Here is a 25,086-nt window from a genome sequence, read left to right as displayed (position 1 = left end):
CCAGAAATGACTATCAGCAATTGATGAGATTATCCCATTAAGAGATAATATGCAAAAGCTGGCTTGGAAATCTATCTGCTAATGACAAGGAAAGTTACTTATTAATAACTAAACAATATATGAGTACACTAATTATATCTACGAAATAACATTATGAGTCACGTATTAGCTCTGCAAACTCTGATACTAAAGAACAATATCAAATCCTTAGACAACTGGAATCCCCTGGTGTTAAACCGCATGAATCCACTGTGGAGGACGAGGTATGGTGTAGCTCGATATAGGAGGCTCTTAGAATAAGATATGCACCCTTAAGCAGACTATTCTTCAAAAACAAGCACTTTTCCCCCCTCCCCCTTCTCTCTGTAGGGACTCTCCACTCCCTGATTTTCCATCGTTAACATTCCCCAAGGTTACGGAAAAAGAGGTCACAACCATTATTTATTCTCTCCAGCCCATGGTCTGTACAGGGGATCCTTGTCCAGTAGCTATTGTAAAAGAATGTGCCTCTACTCTGGTTGCTGCTGTTACTATATTTGTCAATGCCTCCTTTAGCTCAGCCACGATTCCGTCATCCCTCAAACAGGCATGGATACCCCTGCTATTGAAAAAAACATCTCTGGACCCCAATGTGGCTACCAATTATCAGCCCATAACCAATGTGCATTTCCTGTTAAAGATCATTGATATGGTTGTTTATCTACAGTTTCAGCTCTATGTGGAAAGTCACAACTTACTTGATTGTAGGCAGTCGGGTCTCGGCCGTACATTGTATGGAGAATGCCTTGTTAGACCTTAAGTCTGGCATTTAACGGATCCTAGAAGGGGTAGGTTAGCCTTGTTAATGCTCCTGGATCTCTCTGCAGCATTTGACCTGGTCGATTATAATATACTGATTGACAGATTGTGTTCCTCAGCTTACTGTTCACCTAAAGCTGCAAGCTGGGTTTATTCCTTCTTGTCTGAACATATGACTAGAGTCTTCAGTGTATCCGCCTTAGCGGCTCCAGTTAATTTGGAATGCAGTGTGCCACTGGAATCCTGTGTGTCCCTTACTCTCTACAACGTGTTCACTAAACCTCTCTCTTTTTTTAATTGTTATTTTTAATTACTTATATTTATCAATTTACTAGATTTTAAAAGATTTTGCGATATTGCAAAATTGGACTCTGGAAAAAGCAGTTGTTTCTTTGTTCTGTTAGTTCCATTTGTTCTAATATGTCTGTTTCGATCTTCAATCTTCTCTTGAAGATTTAGAGCTTTCATGAGATAAGTGAGTGCAACATCAAGGCGGCGGGATATTCTCTATTGTGAGTTTGTTGCATTCCCCCAGGGCCGCTTCTAGGATCTTGGCGGAGGCGATTGTCCAGGACGTTTTGTCTCCGCTCATCAGTCGGGACGACCACACTTTTTCGTCTAAGATTGTGTTTGTTACTAGCACCGGGTGCAAGTATGCCAGTCTGATCTCTGTCAGCGCCGAGCAGGACGTTAATGGGTGGCGTACGACTCAGTTTGATCACTCTTTTTGCACAGTCTGTATGTTTTTGTGGCCGATTGGCCTCTGACATTCAGGATTTCGTTTGTGTGCTAGAGATTCAGACGAGCCATCAAAAAGATTTGTTGTAGTGGTCTATCAGGGAATCTTTTAAGGAATTGTGGAACTTCGTTCAATTTTGATATGTGAGCTGGAAGATGCGCCAGGAGCTTGTTTTCATTTGCTTTTTCGAGCGTGGTGATCCAGTCTAGCTCTGCTAGTTTTCTTTTGATTTTCAGCGGGTTCCAGATTAGGTCTTCTTCGGAGCAGGCGATTGAGTCGAGCTGTTTCTTATCTGTGTTGCCCATTTTGTTAGCATCTTGCAGCTACCTGCTTTCAGTTCTGAATCGATCAATTTGTACAATGGTAGACCTTGGGGAAGAATCGTTTTCCTGAATAAGGAGATGCTGTTAAATTTGACTGTTGCTTTAAGAGAAGACAGACCAAATTCTCTCCTGATTGCCACCATCGAGGTTGACTTAGGCAGGTTCATCACCGATCTCCAGAAGAAACCCTCAACTTTTTGCCAAAAAGCTTCCGGGATTGTTGGCATTGCATCACTGCCGTATGTTAGTGCTGGGACGACTTTAGCCTTGTAAAATTTCAGCGTTGGGATTAAAGAGAAGCGTCCAAATTTCTTTTCCAGGACCCGGGCCTGTGTTGTCAGAGAACAAGTTTTTGCCCAAAGATGATTTTGCATGCTCACTTCTGTTCTGGTGCTGTCACTATTACTCCCAGATATCTGATGTTTGATACTGTTTCTATCTGTACCTTTTCTAGGCTCCATTTGAAAGTGGTTGTTCTTTTTGCTGTCTTTTCCAAGATCAAGATCTTTGTTTTAGTCTTATTGATCTCCAGGTTCGAACAGCTGATGTAGTCTGACAGATGGTCCAGTTGCCTTTGTAGGCCTATCTGGGTTTGGTCCAGAAATGTGATATCATCGGCATACATTAGGCAAGGCACCAGTAATCCCCCTATTTTTGGAGGGAATGATCTGATGGTCGAGCTTGAGTCTTTAAAGTCACCTAAGAAGGTGACAAATTGCGCAGGCGCCAGAGGGCACCCTTGCTTGACTCCTCTTCGAGTTGGTATCTCTGTTGATAGCAGGCCTTTTTTGTTAAGTTTTACCCTCATGGTTGTTGCCGTGTGAAGAACTCTGATTGGAGCGAGGATGTTTTCCGGGCAGTTCCAAGATTGAAGCTTTGACCATAGCAGCTCTCTATCTACTAGGTCAAAAGCTTGTGTTAGCTCGATAAATGCCAAGTTTAGTCTAGTTGAGCCTTCCAGGATTTAGCTTTTGGCGATGCTTAACAGCATGATGTTCACTGTTGTTGATGATTTTTTTTTTAAACCTGCTTGGAAGGGATCTGCACCAGGAGCTGTCAGGCTTGGAATTTCTTTAATAGGAGCATCGTGTATATTTTCTCTATTGTATCAAGGAGGGCGATTGGCCGGTCATTTCTTGAGTCTGCTCTGTCTCCTTTTTTGTATATTGGGACCACTGTCGAGGATGTCCAAGATTTTGGGATCGTTCTCAGGGTCTTGCATCTGTTGAAAACCAGGCTGATAAAGGTGACCCATTCGTTTAGAAAGTTTTTGAGGTTAACATTTGTAACCCCGTCCGGGCCAGGAGCTCTCAAGGCTTTTAGCTTACAGATGATTGTAGCAATGTCCTCTTCATTGGAAACGTCTTCCCAGGGTGCTTCTGGGTCTGACTGGGTGGTTGCTCCTGAATTCTTGGGTTCTTCGAATAATGTTTCGAAGTGTGATTGCCATCTTTCTTCGCTGACGCTGTTTGAAGGCAGGATTTCGCATAGGGCTGCTGGAGATTTCATTAGAGCCCAAAATTCTCTTGCGTTCTTTCCCGCCTCTTTTTTCAAGATTTCTTCTGAGTCGTTCTGATAGAGAGACGCCCGATGGTGTATTACCATTGCTTTGTATTTCTTGTAGTCTTCGACAAGTTGGGTTTGCAGAAGGGGAGAGTTGGAATGTCTAGCTTTCCTCTTGAGTTGTCTTAGTGCAGCACGTTTGATGACCACTTGCTCGTCGTACTGGTGGGTCGCAGACTGTCGAGGGCTGTTTTGTCTTTGCGTCTCTTCTTTGTAAGGGCTCAGAAGTGGATGGTAGTCAATGTCGGCTGTTAAGCAGTGTTTGTCGTAGATGTGTCAATTGTTCAACTCTGGCGGCGATCAGGCTCAGTCGGTTGCACTGTGTGTTGCCTCAACGGTTTCCGACATAGATGGATTACAGGCAGAGAGGTTGCGATCGCTTGCTGTTGTTCGAGTTACTTCGAAGGCTGTAATTAGTTTCAGCATTTCTTCCGATACGAAGATATAATCAATTGTTCCTTTAGAGTTCGCTCTCGCCCTGGTCGGAATTCTCCCCATATTGGGGAATGCCGAGTCTATGTTGTGGAATCCTTGCGAGTCCATCAGTTCCTCACAGAGCGCGCCCCTCGTTTCTGATGTCTGTTGTTGGTTCCCCTGTATCAACCTGTGTGAACTCTGGCATTTGGCATTTAAGTCGCCACAGATAATGACATGGGCGATCTCTTTGTCAGTGTACATGTAATCGATTTCTTTTTCGATCATCCTCAGGAATGTTTGATCCGTGATCGCTTGTGGGTTGCAGTATGCGTTGATTATTGCTATTTCAGTGTTCTGTTTTTTTGTTGATTTTGGGTCAAAGTTAGCCCAGTTGGTTCGGACCGCCAGGTGGTGTTTCGAGGACGTTAAAGTTTCTTGAATGCTGATGCCACTCCCCGCTTGGACTGCTAGTAGAAGACCGGAGGATGGTCGCCCTAAGCTGTTTTTCGCTGCTGGTGAGAATGCAATGTCGAACCCATCTAGATGGGGTTTCTCAGTTAGCCAGAGTTCTTGCAACGCAAGTATGTCGAATTGCCCCAAGTCGATGCCTCCGGTTTGCGGGAGGTGTTTGTAACCGCAAGTGTTCCACAAGGCTATTTTTAGAGTCGTTGCCATTAAGTTTGATAGTTTCGATGTGAACGTGTAGGAGGGCCCAACTTCGCGGGCCTCGGATTGCTATTTTTTCGTGGTGGTGGATAGAGGCTTGGGTAACCATGCCCAAAGTTGCTTCATCGGCGCAAGGTTGTCGTCCTTTTTTGGCTTGTGGAACGAGTTTGATTGCTATGTAGGGTACTTTTCTCATTCATTATTTTTTTGATAGGTTGGTGTATCTTGGTGGGCCAGGGTGACTTTTGATGATTTGCCTTTGCACGTTTGATTAGGTTCTTCGCCACTTGGCTCCAATTGGATCTCCAGTACTGGGAGATTTTGTGTTGGTGTGTGAGGTTTTTTAACTAGTTGGATCCTTTGTAGGTATTTTTTACTGCTTTTTCTTGATACAGCCTGTTGCCTTTGTACAAGGACTCATCCTGGATATATAGTGGGTTCTTTCCACGTGGTGTTTCTTTTCATGAGGCCCCGCGTTGTAGTGTTGGATATTTACTGGTACGTCTGTCCACTTAAAACCTTGTTGAAGTAGATCTTCCTGTGCTTCTTTGAGTGGGAATCTGAGTTTATCTGACCTTATGTAAAGATAACATTTTGCCTTGGCTGCATTGTGGTAAGGTTCCACTAGGATTAGGTCGTCCGATGTCAAGGCTCTTAGCAAATTTGTGTCTGAAGATTTTCAATACGGTTCCTCTGTTTAGTGTTATGTCTTCGTAGTTTCTTGTTGTTTGTTCTAGTTTGAAGATTATTGTAGAAATGTGATTTCTGTTCCTTCGCTCCGTAACAGATTTTTGACGTGTCCTTGGTGGGGTTTGATGTGGGCGCTCTCGACCAGGGGATTCTTGCTGGCTAGTCTTGTGTGTAGGTCTGCTATTCAGGTAGAGTTTCTTGTTCGGTGTTTTACGTCTTAGGCATTCCTAATTTTCTTGGAGAGTTTGTTCTGCTGGGCCCTCGTTTCTTCTTTGTTTGTGGTGCGGCGGAAAGCTGTATTGAGTATGGTGGCTCTTGCCACGTTGTTTGCTGGGGCTTCTCAGTGTGCGTTGGCTCACTGTTTTGGCATAGAACATTCTTGCCGGTGTCACTCTGGAGTAATTTCTTTGAGCCTTGAAGGGGGTTTGTGCTTTTGTGCGCACTTCCGGGTCTAAGTCGAAGTGCGTTGTGATGTTCATTGACTTTTCGTCGGCCAAAAGATCTTCAACGTGATTGGCGACGCGGAGGGCTCCTTCTCCTCCGAGAGCGGTGTTGGGCCCGCTTCCTTGCTTATTGGTGATCGTGGGCACTTGGTGGTGAGGTTAGGTTTCGTTTGGTGATTGGTGGACTCAGCGTGCATGTTTTTTTTCACATTTTTGCTCGTGAAGTTTTAGGAGCATTTGGTTGTTTTTGTTTCCCCTAGTGGTAGGTTTTGCGCTTGCACCGCTTGATGGTTTGGGGCCTTTCGGAGCCACCTTTGGAGATGAGTCGGACATAATGCATGGAGAATCTTCAGGTCGAACCTGAGTTGATTTAAAAATGAACGGTACCTTGTGAGAGGCAAATTTGCCTCCACTGCTCCCTTGTTGTGTGTTAAATATGCTGAGTTTTTCTTGTGGTAGATCATTGCTAGCTCATGGAAAAGTAGGTTTTACCCTTTCATAATTGTCCACGCAAGTTTGAGTTTCTGCATGTTTGGACTTTTTTTTTATGTTAGACTGTGGCATTGTCGTTAGTTGCTCTTGAACAACGATCCGATGCCCCAACCTTTCTGTATCTTTACTTTGATCCGCAATGATTTTCTCCATGGCTGTCACATATCCCTCTAAATAGATCAGTTTGGTGTGCATCATGGCGGATGTCGTCGTGTGGTCTTTCAGGGTTTCATTTAAGGCTTTGTACAGTTTGGCAAATGGTGCTAGCGCTATGGTTACTGCGGACATGATTGTTAACATGTCTGGCTTTTTAGATGGGGTCTCCTTTTGACCGGTGTGCGCCGCTTCGCTTCTGCTCAGATTTTTGCATGAGTATTTAGAGCCGGGTTGTGCGGTTTGAAACAAGGTGGTGAGTGAATTTTTGTGCGGCCTCTGTTCCTTGGCATCATAGGTGGAAGATTGAGTTGGGGGCCTTTCTCTGGAAGCGGGCTGTACTCCAGTTGTTCTCTGCCTCTGGTTTGCACTCTTGGGCTTGATATTGGCCTGAGGTTCTGTATTGGAGGAGTTGGATTTGAGTTGTAAGGCATTTATGGGAAAGGGACTCCTGGCCCTTTAGCCGTCAAAGATGGATTCTGTGTGCGTGGAATGAGGTTTGTTCGCGGACTGGTGGTCTCAGAGAGTGGAGGCATTGAGGAGTTGTTTAAGCTGGATCTCGCTTTTTCAGAGTCTCAGAGTTCGAGTTTTCTGTGTTAACGTCCTCATGGATCTCAATTGGAGGGGAGGATTCTGCTTCAGCAGTGTCAAAGCGCTTCCTGGGACTTGTGATTTCCTCTGCAGGTGACTCACGGAGAGAGACGATTTTGTGGATCTTGAGGGCCGGTGAAGGGTCCTGGATGGCTTCAAGTATCTCTGCGTCCGACAGTTCTAGGAGGTCATGTTTTCGTTTTCCTTGTTTTTTGAAGAAGTCCTTTAGTGCATTGCATTGTGTTTTTTGGCAGTTGGCTTAAAGGGATGGTTCGGTCAAAAATTTGTATTGTCCCTACGGGTCGGCCATGTGTTTTTAAGCCTAAGTCACTCGATTTTAGAAAAATTTCCTATGGACCTTACCCGAGTTTTCGTCCATTAAACGTGCACCAGGGCGCTGTCATTTTGTGATAATCCTATCACTTGCCCCATCGCCCTGGCTGACCTGCTTTTGCTGCACTCAATCATATCCCCCGCCTCTGAGCCTGTCATCAGCAGACGCGTACGGCCCATTTCACAACGCCAAAGCACGTCTTGTGTCAACAATCGCTGCGCTTCAGCTAATGACGTGTCGCCATGGAAATGGCAAGACGCCTCTTTCCTCAATAAGTATAAACTGACCGTTTCACAACACACAGCAGCAGATTTTCGATTCCATTCCTCTCTCTGTGATACTTTGAGTATTCTGTGACTCGTTTCTATCTATCTATCTATCTATCTATCTATCTATCTATCTATCTATCTATCTATCTATCTATCTATCTATATTCTTGTATTGAGCCACTAACCCATAGGCCTCAGGGCGCACACAAAAGGAAGAAGGAGACAGACAACAAAAAACAATGTCAGACAGGGAAAACAAAGAACCCAAACCTCACAAAGACCAGCAGAATGAGGAAAAGATAGCGGAAGACTGATTTCAATTCCGAGAGAGCTATGCTAAAGAGACAGAAGAGACCTATCCTTTGTCAAACAGGAAGGTCTTCAATTGCTTTTTGAAGATAGGCAGAGACTCACTATTAGTAAGGTATTTAGGGAGTACATTCCAGAGAGCCGGGGCCCAAGAGTCAAAGCTAATACCCCCAAATCTTTTCAGGATAGATGGGGGCTGAACCAAGACGGTGTTGCTACTTGAGCGCAAGGAACGGGTGACAGGTTTCTTTTTGATCCTAGAAGCGAGATAAGATGGAGCTTGACCATGAAGGCATTTAAACACAGTAGTGTAAGGCCTTTGTGGTGTAAGCGCTGTTTCACTGGAAGCCAATGAAGGCTGGCCTGGCGTCAGAGAAGTGCATGTTGCGCTTAAGGCCCATTACAGGGCGTGCTGCATTATTTTGTATAATCTGCAAAGTTTTAATGTTGGCCTGGGAGGTACCGATCATTAGACTGTTACAATAATCCAGCTTGTAGTTTACAATGGCGGCTGCAATCACAGCAAGGTTCTCTTTAGACAGATAGGGACGAATCTGCCATAGAAGCTGAATATAATAATGACACGAGGATTTGAGGTAATTGGCCTGACGGGTGAAAGATAGCGGCGGGTCAAAGTAAACTCCCAAGGTCTTTACGGACTTAGATACAGGAATTATATGTTGACCAATCAGAAAGTTGTCATATTTTGTGTCAAGTTTCTTCAGTTTTTTCTGGGTACCTAAAATCAACAGCTCTGTTTTTGCATTGTTGAGGGCCAGTGAGTTTAACGCCATCCACTTCTGGATTTCAGTGAAGATGGAGTTAATATACTCTACATCTTTTAGATACTCACCAGTGAGTTTAATAACAACCTGCGTGTCGTCAGCGTAATTGGCAAAATAAATGCCTAGGGCTGACAAAAGAGCGCAGAGAAGACGAGAGTAGATATTAAAGAGAAGAGGCGAAAGACATGAGCCCTGTGGAACACCACATAATAGTAAAGAAGCCATGGAGTGAGCATTATCCTTAGTAACTCTCATGTTCCGTGGACCCAAAAATGATTTGAACCAGGCAGAGGCTTCAGGGGAACATTTGCCGATTGTGATTATTCTATCCGCCAGTATAGACTCTGTGCTCTGGTCCACTACCTTTGCTGCTTGTAGCCCGTGTGAACACCTGTACCATCGCTATAAATTATTTTAGTTTGTTTAGCACACGATGGCTATAATAATGCCCTACATGTATGAGCCAGAGTATACCGAGGAGGAACTACTGGAAAGGGAAACATGCAAAAACGATGGGGCTTCGGACGGAAGTTGGCAGGACGAATCAACGGATGAAGACACTGGACCTAGTCGCATGGACGGTGTTTCCACCTGGTGCACATGCAATCGGTGCGAGCTAATGCCGACCGAGGAGGAGAACTGCTGCTGCTGTGAAAACTCGAGATGCGTGGCCTACATTTCGGAAGGCGAGCCACGACCGCAATGCATCACCGAGCTGCCAGACTTCAGGGCAGCCTGCCTCACACGGTCCGTATTGAGGATAATGATGGTGCTTATGCACGAACTTCGCGCAACTGTTCGACCTCGTAATCCGAGTAACGAGTAAGTATAAGCTGCTTGTGATGCCACTACTATTTCATGGTCGTCTCCTATATCCAAAATTACATCTACATATCATTGTAACGCATGAAAGTCGTTCAATAGTGTGCAGTGTCTAGATAGCATTTGTCCGAGCAGAATGTCATTGGTTACAAGAATTGGCATTGACAACAAACGTTTAATAAACTTATCTTGGTCATTTAAAAACAGTTTGTATCATTTTTTTTCACAGGTGGTATCGGCTGGTGGCCTATCGTTCCTTTACATGGTGGCTTCACGGGAGGCTTGGACACCGCGTTCAAAGAGTAATACCCGCCTCTGCCATTCGTGCCATAAAACAAACTTTCCCCAGTGACAGCGGTCAGTACAGGGGATTTTCCCTCGCTGTGCTGCAACCTGACCTGTACAATGTGTAAAGTTTTGTATTTTTGTGCCATCAAAAAAAGAAACAAAATAAAACACCACATATATTTTAACAACGGTTGTTTCGATTTTTTTAAATGAATCAAGTGTGTCTCCATTCAGCAGTCTTCCTGTGCCTTGTCTGCATGCCCACCGGCCCATCCATCCATCCACCCCCCTCCCCTATCAAAGGCGAAGTATAACTATATAAAGTATAAAAAAAAGTGGTTAGTTTAACAAAAACAAAAGTCCATAAGAACAAGTCCAGTGGATGCGCGCTGCCATGGGGGGCTGTCAGGGGCGCGAACGGCCAAGGTGCCAAACAGCATGTACACTTCAAAAGGTATCCCATGCCAAGGGCCCATCGCTCACATGGCCTCCACAGACTCCGTGTCTCCAGGCAGGGCTCCCCGTTGAAGCAGGCCGCCCCCCTGCAATCCACATAAGTGTGTCTCCATTCAGCAGTCTTCCTGTGCCTTATCTGCACGCCCCAGGCCCATCCATCCCACCCCCCTCTATCAACGCAGTTCGCGCCAGTGGATGCGCGCATCCATGGGGGGCTGTCAGGGGGCGCGAACGGCCAAGGTGCCAAACAGCATGTACACTTCAAAAGGTATCCCACGCCAAGGGCCCATCGCTCACATGGCCTCCACAGACTCCGTGTCTCCAGGCTCTGCTTGCTGAATCCAACTGTTTGTTGGTCAAGGTAAGGCCATGTATCCTAGTCATATTTCGTTGATTTTTAAATTTCTATCTATTTGCGAGTAGAGTACTCAATAGTGCTATGTTCATTGGTCTCATTGATATTGACTTGAGTTTCCATTGTTATGCTATCAATAGATCTATTTATTTTCATCTGTGTCAATTGTCATAGAATTGCATCCTTCGGGGATCCAGTCTATAATGTAAGCATGTTTCCTTCTCGTGCAAGACAGAACATTCAAGGGACGAGTCACATCATTTATAAATTTCTGCAATTTATGCAAATACTAAGCCGCACATGATGAACTGGTATAGTTCCTGTGACCAAAACAAACCTTGCATTGAACATTGTATGGTTCATTTACTTTTGTATCACATTTTTATCATCAAGATTGTATAATAATGTCGATATTTACTTTTCAGAATTTTCAACAATGCCTACCTGTTCGATTAGCGGTTGCCCTTCGAAGACCCATGCTAAATCTGAAGGCACTACAATGCATGTATTCCTGAAAACTGTTGATCGAAGAAGAGAATGGGTCAGACATTGCGGATATCCACTGGATGAGTAGAGTCCAACAAGTCTTAGAGGACAAGAGGGGTGATCGATACCGCATCTGCAGCCGGCACTTTTCCTCGAACATGTACACAATATCTTGGGTAACAAAGAAGAATAAACGGCGAACGACACGAAAATTCCTCGCAAACGCTATTCCCACTCTATTCGTCCACATTCCGCCACTGGTGAGTCAAGTGTCCAGATTTAGGTTTAGGCCTTGCGGTAGTGTGTAGGTAGCCGAATTGATTCATTGATATTTTAGGTGTTGTGTCCCTTGTAATACTTTTGACATTGATATGAGTGTATAGCTTTTTGAATAATGACATTTATCAATATATTCTTTTTCGATTTCATAACCCACAAACGAAATCTATATATGGGCACAGGGAACTGTGCTATATTGCGCATTTTCAATAGCATTACTCTCAAGTATTCTGTCTCCTTACATGGCAATTTTTAATATTGGCATTTCATTATCAATCAATAATTTACCTTTACAACTGCTTGACTATCCCTTGAATCTGAAGCAAGAACATTCTACATTCGTGACGTGCTCGCAGTTATCAACCACTTCTAGCGCGTATCAGGTAATCTTACTTGGCTATTCCGCTGCAGACTTGTTTTATGCATGTCAAGTAATATTTTTATTGTGTTGTGTAATTATTTTACCGAATGTTTGGTTAGTGTTTTCCAATTGATATACACCTTAGTTATCGTCCACTGGTGTTTGTTTTCAGTTATTATTAGTGTTATCCATAGTAATGCAAGTACTGTCTTTCAGGGAGATGCTGAAGCGTCCACCACATTGACGACATCCCTAGATGTTCTTCAGCAGCACGAGGTATGGATACTGACAGCTCCATCAAACTAGATCATCAGAGCTGGAATACTTGTCGTTTGATTGTTCTACACAATGTTTCATTCGTGGTTAGCCATTGATATGTACTTGTGCAGTCGACCCCAAGTGTGTGTTATGTTTTCAATATTGTAATCCTTACTAATGCAAGTACTATGTTTCAGGCAGTTGATGGGAGCGTCAACCCCTGCACTCGATGCAGAGTCGACATTCAAATAATTCCAGGGGAAGTCGAAGCGGGACCTTGCGTATACGAATCGGCGCAACAGCTTTCGGAAGTGCGCACTACATTTACAACATCCCTACATATTCTTCGGCAGCACGAGGTATGGATACTCACAGCTCCATCGAGCGTCATCATATAACGTGATTCCATTTGCTATACTTTTCTCCCTATTAATGCAAGTACTGTGTTTCAGGGAGACAACGGAGCTTCCACTACAATAACAACATCCCATTAGATGATGCAGATGTAAATAAATCGGAGAAATAAGTCGATGAAATCTGATCATATTTAGATATTCCTTGATTCTTTTAGACAATGCATCATTTGTGGTTATCTCTTTATATGTACCTGGGCCGTCGACCCCAAGTGTGTGTTATGTTTCCAATATTGAAAACCATACTAATGCAAGTACTGTGTTTCAGGGAGTTGCTGATGCCTCCTCTCCAATACAACCATTCATGGCAGTCCATGCGGAGCCAGAGGTATGGATACTGACAGTTCCATCGAACTAGATCATCAGAGCTCGAATACTTGTCGTTTGATTGTTCTACGGAATGTTTAATTCGTGTTTAGCTATTGAGATGTACCTGTGTGTTCGTCCTCACGTGTGTTTTATGTTTTCAATATTGTGATACATAGTAATGAAAGTACTATGTTTCAGGGAGTCGATGGAGCGTCATTACGTGCTGTCTATGCGGATCCAGAAAATATAGTCGTTGCAGTGCAAGAGGAAGGGAAGACATGCGGAAACGAATCGGAGCAACAGCGTGCAGATGTTGAAGTTTGAGTCAAGAAAGTTGCAAAGAAAAGAAACAAAAATAAGGTTAGTTGCAAACAATTAATAATTTTAGGAATTGTTTTGTGTTGGGGACTATATTGTGTTTTTTTCTGGTCAATTGTGCTATACTTTATATTGTGTTTAAAATGAACATCCCTTTTCCAATCTGTCCTTTAGTTACCCGTGGGTGTACGAACTATACATACACAGACAGTGAAGCAAATGAGAGATGTTGCTTGCCAGACCATTTACACTATGGAGGAACTATTAATTCAGACGCGGCGTGTTGAGACTCGAGATGCTCATGTCCAATGGCCAGAACATGAATTGAATGTGTCCGGAGAATACAGTAAAGTTTTATTGGACCATTGCTACAGTTCGACCGCACCACCAAAAGAAGATGATACTGAATGTATTGAAGATAGCTCTGAAGTAGTCGCAGATCAATTCACACAATCTACACCCGCCAAAAAAATGCCACCCAAAAAGCTGTCGACATTGTTGTGTTCTCCCATCAATGCTGAAGTAACAGATGTTGAAATGACAGAGAATGAACCAGCAGCAGTACCCAACGACGCATCAGAACTTGATATCAGCGATATTTCTTTCAAATTTGTTGATATGTCCTCAACGGCACAGTCCGAAACAACTTTCACGCCGGATGACAGTCTAATGAAAGAGGGCAAATACATAGTATTCGACAGTTGTTTGATGGATATTATAAGTATGCTGAAATGTGGGCATTCAGTTGGAGGGGAAGTATGTGGGGAGCCATTGATTCATGTGACTCGTCAAAAACAAGGCAGTAACGTCAAAATACATGCCGCCTGTAGATTAAATCATGCGTTCTCATGGTCTGCACAACCGATGCTGGGGAAGCTGCCAGCAGGCAATCTACTGTGTGCAGCTGCCTCACTTTTTAGTGGGTCCAGTTTTAGAAAGTTAGAGTCTTTCTTTCAGTTTGTGGGACTCCATTTCATTTCTAAAACGCAGTACTACAAATACCAACATGATTATCTGTTTCCGGCCATTAGTGATGCTTGGAAAATTGAACAATTGTCTCTAGCAAGTACATTCGAAGGGAAACGATTCAGGCTAGCTGGCGATGGACAGTGCGACAGCCCTGGATTTTCTGCCAAGTAGTGCACCTACCACTTTCAGGACATGGATAGTAAGAAAATTGTGAGTTCGGTGGTCGTGCAGGTGTCCCAATGTAAATCCTCAGTGGCCATGGAGAAACTAGGATTTATAAAATCATTGCAATATCTACAATCAAGGGGAATGCACATCGACCTCATAGCCACGGACAGACACGTTTCAATTGCCAAGACAATGAGAGAGGAGTTCCCACATATTAAACATCAATTTGACGTATGGCATCTTGCTAAATCAATCAATAAGAAAATCTCGGCTGCAGGGAAAAAAAAGGTTTTGAAAGTATTTTACAGTGGTCCCAGTCTATCAGCAACCATCTTTGGTGGAGCTCCAAAACTTGTGAAGGGTCAGTGGAAATCCTACTTGAAAAATGTCGGTCACTGATGCACCACTGTACCAACGTTCACCGCTGGACAGAAAACCAACATTTCCACCGATGTGAACATGGCCCTTTATCCACAGAGGAGCCACGGAAGAAGAAGTGGTTGATTGCATCTTCACCTACACACAAAGCCATTGAGAAGATTGTTTTCGATAAAACTCTATCAAGAGATTTGAGGGGTCTGACAGAATTCTGACACACAGGAGAATTGGAGGTGTTCCACAATATGTGCCTAAAGTACAGGCCAAAGCGATTGCATTTCGGCATACAGGGCATGAAACATAGGACTCTACTAGCGGTCTTGGCCCATAACGAGAATGTGGGCTGTGAACAGTCTAGGACTACGGGAAATGTAGGGATGCCTCGCTACACTACGACCTCTGGAAAAAGAAGTAAGAAATGGGGGGTAAAACAGTATATGAGGAAATGGAGTTCGACTTTGTTAAAGGCCTTATTGTTAGTGTACTAGAGAAGCATAGATATGGAATTTTGAGCGTTTCTGTGCAGAGCACTGATGCATTGCCACCAAACATTGCCACTGTGCCATGTCCACCCAAAGCAGAGCTTGTTGAGAAGTTCAAATCCCGGTTTAAATAAATCATTGTAATCTGATTGTGTTTTTGAAAATAATGTTATTGTACAGTTTGCATACAAAGTATGCTAACCCTAAACCATCCATTCACCATCTTGGGTAGTGAACAACATGGGTGTCATCTTTGATTTCTCTCTCTATTCACCTCATATCGCTGACCTTGTGAATATGTGTATGTATATATTTTTGTTGCTGTAACTAAGTTTCGCAATCTCGTGTAAATGCTGTGCACTGTTAACCGAGGGGAGGCTTGCGTATTGCAAATAATAAAACAAATAAACAATAAATCTCACTTTCAACTCAACTCCTCGGGTACTTTATACTTTCCCTGACCTTCCCCCAAAAAGTCAATGTCTCCATAGTTATGGTTCTCTAGGACTGCAAAGCTCGTGGACAACGAGGACCAAATTGGGGGCCTTAGAACGCGCCAAGCGAGGCGTTGCAGATGGGAGAGAAGCCAGTTCGCATTTGCACATTGAGGCCTAGTACAAAGATGGAGTCGAAAATTCAAATTATCACTGATGGCTTTACACGGGATGTTGCAAAGTAAGAATGTACGCTCATGCAGAGTGAAGGTCAGCGGCTTTGATTTTTTGCTCGCGGGCTGAAGAGGCCCGCGAATCGCACTGGCAGTATAAGGTTCTATTGTTTTTTTGACCTTGAGAGACAGGGACCATGCCGAAAGGACTTCATTTGAAGGAGGGGGGCAATAACGTAAGAGACGATAAGGCTGAAAATTCTGAAACTAGACCGAGTTTCATGTTAGTTCAGCATATGAAAAATCGTTGGCACGAACACAGTGGGATTTACGGACTGCATCACGCAGAGATACAATGGAAATGACAAATATAATGTAAGTAACTCTTTAGACGCTTTTATACCGGAATGAATGAATGAATGAAGAGCAAGTACAACATTTGTGGGATCGTCTTTCTACCGGGCACATGGGCATGCATGTGCCCATTCGACACGCATGTAGACAAACAGTCGTTTCTCAGTGGTTCAACGGTAAAAAAAATCATTAGTTTGTGTGTTTCCCTCGATTTATTTTGTTAGTTTTCGCATTGCTTTTAGAGCCGAACATACTCCATTGCACTATCCTCGCAAGCAAATAGTTTCAGCTCACCCGTGATAAATAAAATGAATAATAGAGACTAATTTCAATTTTTATGTTTTCAAAACAGGTACATCCTACCATACTGCGACTGCCACCTATTCCAGACCCCGGCCGATGGCTTCTTCAATCGCCAGCTGCAACTTCTTGTAAACAATTGCACTACATTGACTATCTTATGGGACGATCGCCAAGGGCCCATATGCCCATACGCAGTACTAGCGGCTAGAAGCAACATATCGACCTTTACGGTGGCCTAGTGCCTAGTTGATGGAACAGCCTTGCGGTTCACCGTGCGTCCAAAGTGCTTCTTTTAACGAAAACCAACACCCTGTGTACCATAAAGGAACAGCGCGTGACTCACGATAAACTTTTCCGGATTTGCGGATCGAGAGAAAAGAAAAAAAATCACATTCTGATTTAATATGCCAATTGCTGAATATTCTCTAAACATTTAATGTCAAATAAATGTACTTTACCAAATGTACCGTATTGCTGTTTGATTTTAAAGTGCAGTTTCATATTCCGAATTGTGGCGCGCTGTGTTGTGAGTTGATCTGTGTTGGTTTCCGGGTTCTGTGTGAAGTCACGGACGACTGGGCGCGTTTGCCTAAGCAGCACAGTAACGTCACGGAGAGAGGCGGGGAATATGAATGTTTTGATAATGTCAGGCTCAGGGGCGGGGGATATGATTTAGTGCTGCAAAAGCAGGTCAGCCAGGGCGATGGGGCAAGTGATAGGATTATCACAAAATGGCAGCGCCCTGGTGCCTGTTTTCGCATGCGTTTAATGGACGAAAACTCAGGTAAGGTCCATAGGAAATTTTTCTAAAATCGAGCGACTTAGGCTTAAAAACACATAGCCGACCCGTAGGGACAATAAACATTTTTGACCGAACCATTCCTTTAAGCGTCTGTTTGTTTTTTTTTTCTCTTTTTTATGCTCAGATGAGCGCTTTATGTTTGGGTTCCTCGGGGAATGTCTAGATGTAGACCTTGTTTCCTCTGGACACTTGGTAGATCTTTCAAGGCTTTTTTTTTGTTTTTTTGTTTTGTTAGTGGGACACCGGTTCCTAGGCCATGCTTTTTGGGTGTCTTTTGTCTTTGTAAGTGGGTTTTCTGTTGAAATTTGGGGAGCTTCGTGATGGCCGCCCTTCCTGTTTTTGATGTCAACCAAGCCATTGGTGGGTTGTTCCCCGTTAGTGTTTGGTGGTGTGATCAAGGTCTTCCCACTTGTGAGGTTCGCTGCGCTTGAGCTGACTGCTGTTTTCTTGCCGACCAAGAGGGGGCAGAGGAACGCGGCGTCTTAGTTAGCATGGAATTCTGCGGTCGTAATCACTGAGTTAGGTTGCTCTTTCAGTTCTGTTTCTCTGAATGACTTTGCGGGTGGCGAGGAGGGAGGCTTCTCAAAAGGCTCCCGCCCCCTTGCCTCTTCCGTCGGATTTGCTGACGATGGATCTTTACGGTCAGCGAGTGTGGAGCATCTTGCCAATGCATCTGCCTAGGTAAGAGCGCATACCGCTCCCGTAGAGGATCCCCCGCCAGACAGAAGACGCACTCCCTCCGGCTCCCCCGCTTTTTCCGCCCGGGCTGAACCCAGCCCTGTCAGCCCTTTGGCTGGCAATGGAGGGGACGCACACATGGCTGAGGTGAGCAGGGGGCCGGTGGGCAAGACTGACAACCATGCCCGTGCTGTTTCCGGGGATTCGGGCAGAGGGGGGCGTCTCTGTGTTAGTGCGGAAAACGTCCTTCAATCCATTTAGATGAGGCTTAATCCTTGAGCTGTCGTTGGGATTGGACCTGCATGGTTTAACAACCAAAGTTTTGTTGTGAGTCTGAGTCGGCAAGGGCAGGGTGTTTGCTTCGGTAGCCTGGTGTAGCCGCCGCTCTGATGCTGTGGTTGGTGTAGAAAGCAAGCGAGGCCGTTCATGCACGGCTGTTGTCTTGCGCCTAGAGGGCGCGAGCCGAGAGCTCCTCAGGCGTCTTGAATCCCCCAGGCCTTCAGGCGAGAGGCTTTGTCCAGAGGTGGACGCGAGGGGTAAATCCTGTATTCCATCTCCCGTCTGCTGGTCCTGACCGGGACTGCAGTGACTGCAACTCCCTCAGCGACTGGCTCCGTGGCCGCTCTGCGGCCTTTGCTGGGGTTTTGAAGATCCTCCCACACGGTAGACTGTGTGGAAACTGTAGAAAGACTGGAAAACAGAGCAACTGAGAGAGTAAACTGCATTGACTGCAACTCCCTCAGCGACTGCCTCGCTTTGATATTCTCAACAATCTCAGTGTTCTTTAGACTAACTACGGCGACGACACACAGGTACTGTGTGAACTTTCTGGGGATTATAAACAGAATGCTGCCAACATCAAAAATATTTGTAACATCTTCCAAAGTTGGATGGCTTTTAATGGACTTGCACTCAATGATGCCAAAACAGAGCTTCTTATTGCCAGCACACAATATAGGTTAGGTGGGCTTTCCCCAGAGTTCAAGGAGTTCCCCATTGCCAGATGTGTTATCCCACTGGCAGCCAAGGTTAAGACCTTAGGGGTCTACCTTGACGCTACCTTAAACATGAAAGCTCAAACCAGCTACATTGTTTCTACAATGTCGTACTATCTGAAGCTGCTCTGCCGTATTCGCCTCTTTCTCTCTAAAGAGAACTGTGACCACCTGGCGCAAGCCATTGTTGGGGCAAAAATTGACTTTTGTGTTAGCCTCTTACATGGCACTTCTCAGGGCAATTTATCTTAACTGCAGACTGTGCAGAATAGTGTGGCTAGGATCATTTATCATCCTAAGCTCAGTGACCAGCTCAGTGAGGCTCGTTGTGCTCCCCACTGGCTTCCAGTAAGGGAGCGCCTTGCCTTCCGGGTCACGATTGCCCACAAGTATCTGTATGGGAGTGCCTCCTTCTACCTGAATGCCAGACTGACCTCCAAATCCAGTCCTCATGCACTGCGTTCTAATAACATCAATGTGCTAGTCACCCTACGTGTCAAACTTGAAAGAGCTTTGAGACTGGCTTTCGACTCCTCCTTGTCTCTGGAACAATCTCCTACTAGACCAAAGAGAAATACACTCAATGCCACTTTTTAATAAGGTTCTCGAGGCCCACTCCTTCACTTAATCAGCCTCTGGACTTGACTGACATTTAACGCAAATCTCATCACTGGTTCTCCTTTAAGTGGTTTTATGAATATTGTAATTATGTTTTGTGTCCTTGTACTTATTTCATTTGTTGTCTATCGTTGTTTGTCTTTCGTGCGCCTCTTTGCCCATGGGCCGTAGGCGTGTTATAAATATTAAATAAATAAATAAAAGCTGTGATGTAAGTATCATACACTGACAGAGGAAGTTAGATACTCAAGCAGGCTATTGTAACTTGCACAGTATAAAATAACGTGTGCACGAAGGCAACCAGGGAGTTGTTTATTTTAAGAGAAAGGCTTACAGCAAGCAGAGTCCATAGAGAGGTGTTTTTCTAGTTGAAAACATCTTTAGTAAAAAAGTATCCATCCTTAGACAAGGTGCTAAGCACACAAACAGGATACAGTGGTTTATGGTCAGTAAAGTGCAAATGCGTAAATAGAGAAAAGCCGATCTCCAAGGTGTTTATCCAAACAAGGTTTAAATCAGTCCAAATGCCAGATCATCTCCCTGTTTAGAAGGATATTCCTAAATGCCATGGAAAGTGCACCAGCACCACAAGGAAAAGCTGGAGACTACATACACACTGATTAATGATGAATCTGTGATATTATAACAGCACGTTGTATGAATAAAGATACAGCTGTTCTTTTGTACTAGTCTCGTAGACTACATTTTCGGGATCAAGCCGACCGCAGACCAGCACAATATCCAGTGAACCCACACACTTGAATACCAGTGGCTACATGGAATCGCTCATTCGCTCGAGGGAGTGCAAGGCCGTGCATCTGGCCATCACCTGCTGTGCGTCTCCAGCACCCCGTGAGATGACCACAAGCCAGATATCGTGGCTCACAGTCCGCTGATCACTTCTGCTTGAACAAAGCTCCTCTGCTGAGCGACATCACCACTGCTCGAGAATCTGCCAGCCTCGATGTGAAGAGACACCATTGCATCAAAGCTGCCTCCCAAAAAGCAGAGAAGCTACCTGCCTTCGCACTGCTGCTGCCACAGCGAACGTGGCGCACAGAGTTTACAACATTCCTGCCACTGAAGGCGCAGCTCTCGCAGCCCGTTACAATAGCTGGGAAAGCAATCTACATTGTGGGTGATTCAGTTTCCTGTACCATTGGGCATGCTATTCGCCAGAGGCGTTGCTAGGGGGGGGGGGGGTTAGGCGGCTATAGACCCGGGTCTTTTGGTTGTAGCCCTGGATAGAATCTCAGGGGCTACAACCAAAGGCTAGCTAGCCCCGAATCCCAGTAGCCCCGACATTAGCTTAGCCCCAGATCTTTTCCAGACCTAGCAACACCCCTGCTATTCGCCAAATCAAAAGAAAGTCTTATTTTTGCTGCAGAAGATTTTCCTGCTTTTACGCTTTCATTTGGGCCCTGTTTTGAACAATACAGAAATTCATGTAAAGGCCTAAAGTGCAGCGTTTACTGAGAAACCTCGTTGTAGTTTCGCCATCCAGTTTGAAGTGGACGTGGCTACTCCAGCTTCACCTTCAGCTGAAGCTAGAAAAGCGGCTAGTGGAGACGGTTCATGACAGAACTCGGCTGGGGCCTTCTACGTCACGGGACTGAGACCCAATATACCATGTATTTTCAACGGGGGCAAACTGAGAGGGATCTTGCGGGAGTTGCCCTCCGCAGTATGTGCTCCCACAGGGAGATACTGTTACCAAGCCTTCCAGCTGCCCCACTGCGTCACCAAAGTATCTAGCAGGGAGGAGGAGATCGTGGAGAGATGGCATGGAGGAATATGTACAGTCCAGCCATGCATTGGCCATCTTTGATGCCAGGTTGGGCTTAGAGTTCTGGATCCTCAAGGAATCCTCAAGGAGGCGTGCCAGATGCAGCAGTTGGTGACCGGGACATAAGGCAATCTTCTTTTTCAACTAATGACCCAGGTGGCACAAGCAAAAGTGGTCATAAACATTCTTTTAGATTTGGCAGTGGAAACATGCATTTTCCTTTTCTCTTACCTGATTTCTTGGTCAACGTAAATCGCTTTTGTGTACGCGAACAACATCAGGTTTGTAAAATCAGGTACTAAACAGGGACTGCATGCCATGTTTGATAGATCAGAGGGTTCATACAGCCTGTGCCCCATGCAGGGTTATTGAAGACTGTACATGCTGCCATCAGTACTTGAATCAATGATCAGGGGAGTTGCTAGGTCTGGAAAAGACCCGGGGCTATGCTGATGTCGGAACTGTTGGGACTGGGGGCTAGCTAGTCTTTTGGCTGTAGCTCCTGAGATTCTATCCGGGGCTACAACCGAAAGATCAGGGGCTATAGCCCCCTTAGCCCCCCCCTAGCAACGCCCCTGTCAATGATTATTTCATTATTTAAGTTTTCTGCAATGTCATATGTGACACCATGAGAAGTGCACGGGGACATGTGTTATGCAACATTCACTTGTGAATACATGGCCCCTTGGGTTTTTGAATTGCAACCCTGCGTCCTTGTATAATTCAAGAGGCTCTGCTCAAATGATAATAACCCACAAGTCAAAAAAACAGAGTGGCTTGTAATTGTTATCAGACATCAGAGATTGCATTATGGAACCATAAGACAATATTATGTTCTGCTTCTTTTCATACTATGTGTAATGTCATAATTCCCATACATTTGGAGAGAACATGAAAGAATCACGAACAGGAGTTTTGGAAATGAAATGTAGATATAAAATGGCGTATTTCCCTTCAAATCTTAATTGTACAATATATGAACTACACTATTACCAAAATGAGAAATAAACTCCATCCATCAAGATGTCAGTAAAACTGAACGGTTAGGTTAGTAGTTTATTTCTTTTGTGACCATGGAGTGCTTTAGAAGCTATTGCATTTAACTTGTGTTTACTGAGTGCAAACAGTGTTGTTTGACGGAGAGGACAAGTAGGAGATCTTGAGCCAAGGTCAGAAACTGAAATCCAAGCACCACGTCACACTGAAAATTGCACAACATCTGTGTGAGGAAAATAATACATGCATAATACTGGCCACACGTTAAGGACGGGACCCGCTGAGGGACCTCGTAGTATGGCGCTAAGGGATTACCGGCACCGGTGCCCTTACCGGTGCCGGTAATCCCTTAGCGCCATCCGTGTAATGAGGCCCAGGGACTTCAAGGTTAGATCAATGTGCTCCTGCCACGGTCTGATAAATATTAGCATCTGGATAACACTCTGAGTGCAGATGTGTGCCAGGGTGCTGGTTTGGCCAGCATGTGTGCTGTGGCACAGCCACCTGGACATGCATAGAATTGAGGGGACATTGGTGATAGTGTGTGCAGCATGCCCGAAAATCCCTCTTTTTGGGAACCATTGTCATGCGACTCGCAGATTCATTTGAATGTAGGTCTACGAGTGGCTGTCTCTTCCTATGTTCCATAACACACCTTATATATGCTTTTCTGGGGGCATCTGGGTGCCAGCAGTATGCAGGGATACTCTGTGGAACCTGGGCATCCACAGTGTGACACCACCAGGGCCTGCATAACAGAGCGGATGGTGGTCCCAAGCCCCCAAGGCTACCTCCCTCTCATCCCCTGGCCTCATTACGAGTCCGGCGGTAACCGCGGCGGTAAAACCGCCTGGTTACCGCCGGACTCGTATTACCATTCCGCCTCCGTGATTCCCGGAATTACCGGGGCATTACAACCCCGGTTTTCCGGGAATCACGGAGGCGGAATGGTGTAAATCCCCATTCCCATTGAGTCCTATGGGCTCAATGGGAATCGGGATCATGGAAACACCGGCAGCATCTCGTAATGCTGCCGGTGTTTCCTCGTCCGCCTGCATGCGGGAGGTGTTAAACCCGCCAGGTCAGACCTGGCGGGAACATCACCTCCCGCCTGCAGGGGTCGGGATCAGGCGGTCCGGAAACAACGGTGGCGGCGGGTTTACCGCCACCGTTATTTCCGGACCGCCAGGGTCGTAATGAGGCCCATTGTTACAACATGTAAAATAAATTAAAATCAAATGTAGAATAACCCTCACCATTTTGCACTTTCTTTCAAAAGGATGGTTTACGACTCCACATCACCTTCACATCCTCCACCTCTTTCAATGCCGAACTTTGCTTTCTTCCACAAACCCACCACCTCCTCTGGACACACTTGTCAAAGTTAATAGAGGGTAGAGCTAACCACCAATGTTACCTTGTTAATAAGGTAGAAAAGCCATTTTAAAAAAGTGATCTTTAATTTCGGAGGCACTGATGCATTCACAGTCTGGTTTTTACTTTTTACCTGCTTCAATTAAGCAGACGACACTCAGATCATTTTCAAGATTCCAAACTCCCTTTCGTCCCCGCGTCCTGATTTAGACGCCTGCCTTACAGATATTGAACAATGGATGACGACCAATCACCTCCACTTCAATCCAGGCAAAACCGAGATCCTGGTCTGCAGCAAGACTGCACTCCTCCCGCAACCCACCCCCTGGCTGTTGTCCCTAGGTCCCCCTCCAACACCATCCACGTAAGTAAAGAATCTAGAATGTACCCTCAGCACAGACCTTTCTCTCTCTGCATCAACGCTGTCTCCAGCTCTTGCCATTATCATCTTCGCATTCTCAGGCAAATGTTCCCCTATCTCTCCTACCCTCACAGATTATCAGCAATCCTGGCCGTCATTCTCTCTTGGCTTGATTATGCCAACTCCCTCTACCGCTCAGAGAGCTCCAACGGACCCACAACTCAGCAACAAGGCATCCCTAGGGAACACATTTCCCCTGCACACAGGGTGCTCCACTCGCTCCCAATCAGGCAAAGGGCCACTTTCAAAGCCAAGTTCATCACCCACTATGCCCTTCATGAAAAAGGCCCTAAATTCCTCCAGAACAAACTCTCTCGCTATCATCCCAACAGAACCCTGAGATCTGGCTCTGCTGAACTCCTGATGACCCCCATTCAACTCCACCAGAGTAGGAGGTACATCTTTCTCGATTCAAGCACCTATTATCTGGAACTCCCTCCCTCTTGACCTCTGCCTCCAAGAGGACCACTTTGCCTTCAGCAAGACTCTCAAAACCTGGCTCTTCCCTCCACCAACCTCATACCCCCCATGCCTAGCTTAAATCAAGTCCCATGACCAGGGATCTCTCGCACTCGGAGACTCAGCAAGGTAACCTCTGCTTGGGCAACCAACAGGCGATGAGGGAGACAATCAGGGACTCCCCCCCTCAGTCTAACCCTTCTGCCTTGGGAAGCCCCTTCCAGACTGTAAAGATGTATTTCTAAACTCCGATCTGGTGGGCCGAAGTCTAGGAAGCCACCCTAGTTTAGTGCCTTCTGGACAAACCAGACCAATCTACGGCAGCTTGGCAGGCTGTGAAGCCTAAGTCTCAGGAGGGATGAGAGTGATCTGAAGCCCACAATGAGCACACACAGAAAAACTCCACATATTACTCTTAGACAGATGTATATCAAAAATACATACCAAATATACATTTATTATAGGCTGTATAACTAAACATGAATAAACCATAGTAATAATAAACTAGATTCCACACACGCTTTTCACTATATAACATATATGCAAAATACATTTAGACTAATGCTGATGAAATGGGAGAAAATAACCACAACCTGCAACAGAAGAGGTAAGTTCAACACAGATATCGCATTAGGCAGTGCTTCGAAGCCAACCCCTTGCAAGCTTATGGACCACCTGAGTGACTTTACATTCTCTCCCTTCATGTTCATTTGCAACTTTAAGGGTTTATGGACAGTTTGCACAGAGAAGTGGGTCCCATAGAGGTAGGGCATCAGCTT

Source organism: Ambystoma mexicanum, chromosome 7p (genome assembly GCF_040938575.1).
Source record: "Ambystoma mexicanum isolate Mex_15411 chromosome 7p, UKY_AmexF1_1, whole genome shotgun sequence".
In the NCBI taxonomy this organism is placed as follows: domain Eukaryota; kingdom Metazoa; phylum Chordata; class Amphibia; order Caudata; family Ambystomatidae; genus Ambystoma; species Ambystoma mexicanum.
This window is presented reverse-complemented; position numbering follows the sequence as displayed.